Source organism: Eucyclogobius newberryi, unplaced genomic scaffold (assembly GCF_026437365.1).
Source record: "Eucyclogobius newberryi isolate DKJ021-1_F unplaced genomic scaffold, fEucNew1.0.hap1 SCAF_2, whole genome shotgun sequence".
Lineage (NCBI taxonomy): Eukaryota > Metazoa > Chordata > Actinopteri > Gobiiformes > Gobiidae > Eucyclogobius > Eucyclogobius newberryi.
This window is the reverse complement of record NW_027315834.1, coordinates 35489673-35495672: the sequence shown is the minus strand read 5'-3', so window position 1 is coordinate 35495672 and position 6000 is coordinate 35489673. Positions and strand designations below refer to the sequence as shown.

Sequence of the window (6000 nt, the reverse complement as noted above, 5' to 3'; positions counted from 1 at the left end):
CATCGAAGAGACACATTGTCAAAGTTATACATGTTGTACTCCCCAAAGAGCTTCACTGCCGCTGCAAGAACTGACAAATCTGCTCCATTTCTGGGCTTAGAAAACCATTAAGGAGGAGTCTTATTCACACTCAGAATGACAGCATCCTGAGCTATTGATACAAAATGGCAAAACAAAGACAGGTGTAGTGTAAAGTCTATCGTTTTAATCTCCTTTCCACCACTGTTTAATAGGCATGACTGTGACCGTGGGCTGGCTCCTGGCTCATCCACAGTGCCTCCCTCCATTAGCAGAGCTGCCTCTTCCTAATTGGCTCTGCTCGCTCTGCTTCTGCCTCACATAGGGACTTCTTCTGTCATGGAGCTGTTGTTTCAGTCTGTGGCTTTTGTTATTCTATGGCTGTTGGAACAAGTGCGCAAATAACAACACAGCTGCCGGCGTGGTTGGATCTATGGACTTCAGGTTGTATGTCATAACTAGCTAATAGACCTGCGGAAATAGAAGGATCCCATATGTCTCCCAATATTCCCATTCAGCTACTGTTCATCAATCTTTTTTTGTGCCATCACATTTTTGTTTCAGTCAGTATTTTCCCAAGTCCCATTAGAAACCCAACGCTGGTGTGTTTTTTTCTCCACACCGACATTTGTTTGCACATACATTCATGAAAAACCCGGAGCTTATCCCAAAATGCACTTTGAAGAGTCGGCTGGGAAAGTAATCAGACCTGAAGCGGAGAGAGAGTTTTCAATCATGACCAAAGCGGGCATTATAGAAACAAGGTCTGACGGCACGTGGAGCTGGAGCATCAGCACTTCTGTAAGTACATGCTGACTCAGGTGGAATCACGTTCATGCATTTTATTCAATGTAGTGTTGAAAAATAATGATAAAATCGGTTGAGGAAACTGTAGATACAAAAATGTAATGACAACAATGCATCATACACAAGAGAGGTACTGAAAGGCCATGATTAGGGCCTGTACCTAATATTTTGCATAAAGACAAATATTTTTGTCCCAGTAGATCTATTGTTAAAGCATCTATTTGGGTGGAAATGAGACCACAGCGCTTTCTCTAAATCTAATCATAAACTGTTTACCGTATTTATTTTTTAAGTGTTTTGACTTAAACTTTAACGCATTTTAAACTTCTGGCTTCTAGCTACAAATATCCACAGAAACAATGATGAACAGGCAGAGGCGTGCCATTTGAGTCTGTCTGTGAAGCACTCCTACTTGATGATGCTATTTGTGGGTCAAAATCTGCTCATTAAAGTCATCCAGTGAGTGATGAATCACAAATCTGCCTACATATCATTGTTGCCATTGGCACCACAGTCATTAATGTGCCATAAAAAGCTGTTTCTGGCAGCGTAAATTCCCTTGCAATACAGAGAAAATAAACACTTGTATGTATGTATATGCAATCTATTGTAAATCGTGTCCGCAGGTGTAATGTGATAAATGTAAAAAATATAAGATTATAAGATGCAGCCTTATTGGACCCCATTTTCTGTTGAGCGCTATAGAAGCTAAAGCAGAATCATAAGACAAAAGAAATGAATGCATAAAGACAATCAATCACCAGCAGCAGCAGCAGTGTGTGTGAGTGTGTGTGTGTGTGTGCCCGTGTGTGTGTGCCCGTGTGTGTGTGTGTGTGTGTGTGTGTGCGTGCCCGTGTTTGTGTGTGTGTGTGTGTGTGCGTGCCCGTGTGTGTGTGTGTGTGTGTGTGTGTGCGTGCGTGCGTGTGTGTAGGTGCTTGTGTGTGCGTGCGTGCGTGCGTGTGTGTGTGTGCGTGTGTGTGCGTGTGTGCGTGTGCGTGCGTGTGTGTGTGTGCGTGTGTGCGTGTGTGCGCGTGTGTGTGGCCTCAGTCTTCTTCAGTGAACCAAGAGCTGCAACAATCTCATAACTTTCTCATTACGCCTCCAGTCTTTTATAGAAACGTTCTGCTCTTGCTTGGATAACAACCTGCTTTTGGGGACTGAAACACTTATTATTATAGATTTAACAGGCACTATGCCATACAGGCCACAAATGCAGAGGCAGTGAATATCCTTGAAACTAAACTTCTGCTTGCAGCAAACAGTGCGTCCCATTGAGGATCAACGACAGAAAAACCCATTTGTTTCCATGTCCATTGACACTTGTGTTAATCTGATGAAGAGGATTATAAAGTCGGGAGTTGTACATTGACACAATGGCTTTTGATTTATAGGTTTATTCTCTCTTTGCTGAAGAATCAGTTCATATTCAGGCAAAGAAAGTGTCAAGATGAATGAGTCCAAAATGATCACAGCTTCAAAAAGTCCTTGCCAAGATTGATAGATTAGTGCAATTACAACTTGGAGCATGTTGTTAGACATTGGAAAAGATGTGTGAAGAAAGTGTGGAAACGATGCAAACAATAATGACGCTCATGCCAAAAGCAAAGCTGCAGCACAGCTCCATCTGCTGGTGATTTAAAGTGCTTAACAAACCGCCTTTCTCTCAAATCTAAGATACAGTTGTCTCCATTAAGACGTGGGATTGACTGTGGACGTAATTATTAATGTAATTATGTTTTGCTATAATAACGTTTTATGCAAACATTTACTCAAATTATATTTGTGGTTTTCAGTTCGCTGTGTTGTGAACGCCATGTTAATGACTTTTGACCTTTGAAAATATTTGTTTAAATAGTCCTTTTATATTGGAACAGTTTTTCATCACTCTGAAATACTTGGTTAAAGTTTAAAAATTAAACTGTAAAACTGCCTTCTGACTGTGCTATTTTATTCATCCACAAGATGGCAGAATTGTACACAAATATAATGTTGAAAACATGTTAACTCTGTTGACATACACGTTATAGCTTAAACTATCTTAGGAACTAGTACAATATACATTTGGTGAACTGCCACATTGGAAGATTGAAAAACTGTTGAAAGATTGTCAGGAAATATATTTCTTATGATCTTGATGTGTTTTTTTTTTTTTTGCCTGTTTCCTCAAAAACATCTCTAGAACTGTACTTTGGGCCATACAATAACAGCCTGGTCAGTCACAACACAACTGTGTTTGGCCCCATGGACTCTCTGAGAAGAGGACACAACCTTTAGCCGTGTGACATTTCACAGCTCCAGCTTCTGTGTTGAACACAACAGCCTGCAGCCTGCTGGCTCTAGGTCCAGAGGACTCTTTTGAGTTGAAAAGGCAAGATAATAGAATATTATGCATATTACAATTAATGGGAAATAAGTATACACAATTGGAATACAATGCACAGCTCAATCCGGTCAAGCTATTTGTGGCGATACGCATATTTACAGAAGCTTAGAGTTAGGCTGTCAGATCAGATTTATGGTTTGTTGTACCACTTGTATGTAACGTACTTACAGGGTCGTGTCACTTTTCTTTTCCTCATATGACCCGCCACTGTTTTCAGCTATTTTGTTTATAAAGACATCCCCCCCCTCACTCCTGAATCGTTCTGCTCTAAGTGCTGGTGCTGGTGTCCACTGGGACTGTAGGGGATAAAAAAGGAAGAGGAGGACAAACCTCACAAACCTCATTCACCTCTCAGAACATAGACATCAACAATTTGTCACGCGATGGCAACTCCTTTGTAAATATCTCTCTCTCTCTCTCTCTCTCTCTCTCTCTCTCTCTCTCTCTCTCTCTCTCTCTCTCTCTCTCTCTCTCTCTCTCTCTCTATATATATATATATATATATATATATATATGTATATATATATATATATATATATATATATATATATATATATAAATATATATATATATATAGAGAGAGAGAGAGAGAGAGAGAGAGATAGAGAGAGAGAGAGAGAGAGAGAGAGAGAGAGAGAGTAGATATATGGCTATTACATTGGTCATACAACAGAGTTCAAATCTAGGCAGATACTAAGTTGTCTACTCTAGTGTCAGTCATCTCCTCTTTACATTACCTCTTTAAGTCTCTCATAATTGCTTCCTTCCTCTGGAGAAATGTCTTGCTGCACCATTTGCCATTTAAATATCAATGTTGCTTCAGGGTGTACACTGTATCACTTCTCCAAGGTGCTTGAAATGGAGCTTTTACAAAATAGAGCAGTTTGATTTTGTGCAGTTTCTTTTCACACATTATTGCATATATAACATTTCTTATGACAGGATCACAAGAGGCCAACATTCAAATCTACACTATTTACAGCCATTGCAGCCGACTAATCATTCAACATTCATCAGAGTTCCTTTGTGTTTAGCCCATTTATTTACAGATTAAAGATTCCCCAATTGCAACAGGCAGTAAAATATGTAATGACCTGTACCTTTCTGATTGGTGCCTACAGAACTTTCATATGTATCATACAATTGTACAATTAACTGGGACAGTGTGATCCTCAAAAAGCTGGCAAATCCCAAGCTCAGGGTTGTGTCAGGGGGTGTCTGTCAATTCACTATAGCAATTGCTGCCTATTTAGAATAAAAGCTGTGGCCACAAGGAAAGAGAAATGAATAGGTTTACAAATTACAAAATTATATATAATGTAATGCCTTGACGTATTTACACCCCAGTGAAATGGATATGTGTAGTTGACCCAGTTGATGAGTTGTGGCCATGTTTGTGTTCTAGCAGAGCCTGACATCAGCACTGAGCAGGAAAGACTACAGAGAGGCCCAGCATGAGAGCTCGTCCAATCACAAGCAGGGTTAGGCCGCGCAGTCGGGTATTTGTCACATTGTGGGGACTAAAGACTGAACATTCTCAATTCATGGGGACCCCATCTCTTTTATAGGGACCAAAATATTGACATAAATCTTCTATTTCTTGTAAGGATGTCACGTTATCCCATTTTAGCGTTACAATTATTGTGAGGAAAAACACAATTGTTGGCACTATGATCAGACCTTAATTTGCTTTCCTTCACAATTCTAACTTAATAAAATCAATGTTTCTGAATGAAAGGTGATATTGTTGATATTGTCTCATAAAATGCCGGATAAAACTGTATTTCACCATTAACAGTGCACTGCAGACTGTTTTTTGACATTGCCTCTCAATATTAGATCTATGTATTTGGGCCTCAAAACTCCTGCCATAGACACAACCCACACATACATTTGTACATACTTTTCGCAGCAGGAAAAAAGGCCATGGCAAAGAAGTGATGACACAAACATCACCAACGATCAAGGACTGGACTGACATTATTACAGACATCAGACAAATTGAAAAAAATGACATTCAGACTTAATTGGGAAATGGACAAATGTAACAGACTTTGGACTAAATGGGACTCTTATTTTATTTATTTTTTCTGTTGAAGATGATTTGATGTCCGCTTGTATTTTTACGTATTAATGCAATTTGATTTTTTTGGAGAATATATTATTACTGAATTACTCAATTAATACTTGCTGCCTACGACTCACGCAATTATTATGTTTAGTTATTATTATTTTTTTATATATTGTGACTTGACTAATCACGATACTCTTGACATATCTAATTATTAGCATCAAGAACTTGGTTTCATGTTCACACAAGGGTTAAAATATGTTAAAAGTCAAGGTTTAGTTTAAGGTTAGGCAAGTAGTGACTATTAGTATTTAATTACCGCCTTTAGCTTTGATTACAGCGCACATTTGCTGTGGCATAGTTTCATAAGCTTCTGCAATATTAAAATATATATATTTCCATCCAGTGTTGCTTTATTTCTAACCAGTTGATCTTGTATTGTTGATGTGAGAGAGTGACCACTGCACAAAGTCTTCTCCAGCTCAAACACTCTCACTGGGGCTCAGATCTGTAGTACATTAGTTTCTGCTTCTCCTTAGATATTTTCTCTGCTCGATGCCAATGATTTGACCCTTCACAAACACGCTGACATCTTTTCCATGACCACGAGATTTGTCCTTCCACATGTTTGTTTCAGAAATGAGAAGCCGCTCACTGCATCAGTCGGGTTTAAAGAGGAGAGGACCTACTGTATTTGCTTGAATCTAAGTGGAAGTGGTAG

At 39.1% G+C, this 6000-nt stretch overlaps 1 protein-coding gene across 6 annotated transcripts in view; it reads right to left on the bottom strand.

Moving 5' to 3' along the window:
* ppfia2 (PTPRF interacting protein alpha 2) overlaps positions 1 to 6000 on the bottom strand; it is a 76453-nt gene that overhangs the window by 54486 nt on the left and 15967 nt on the right. The gene's annotated exons all lie outside the window — the stretch shown is intronic.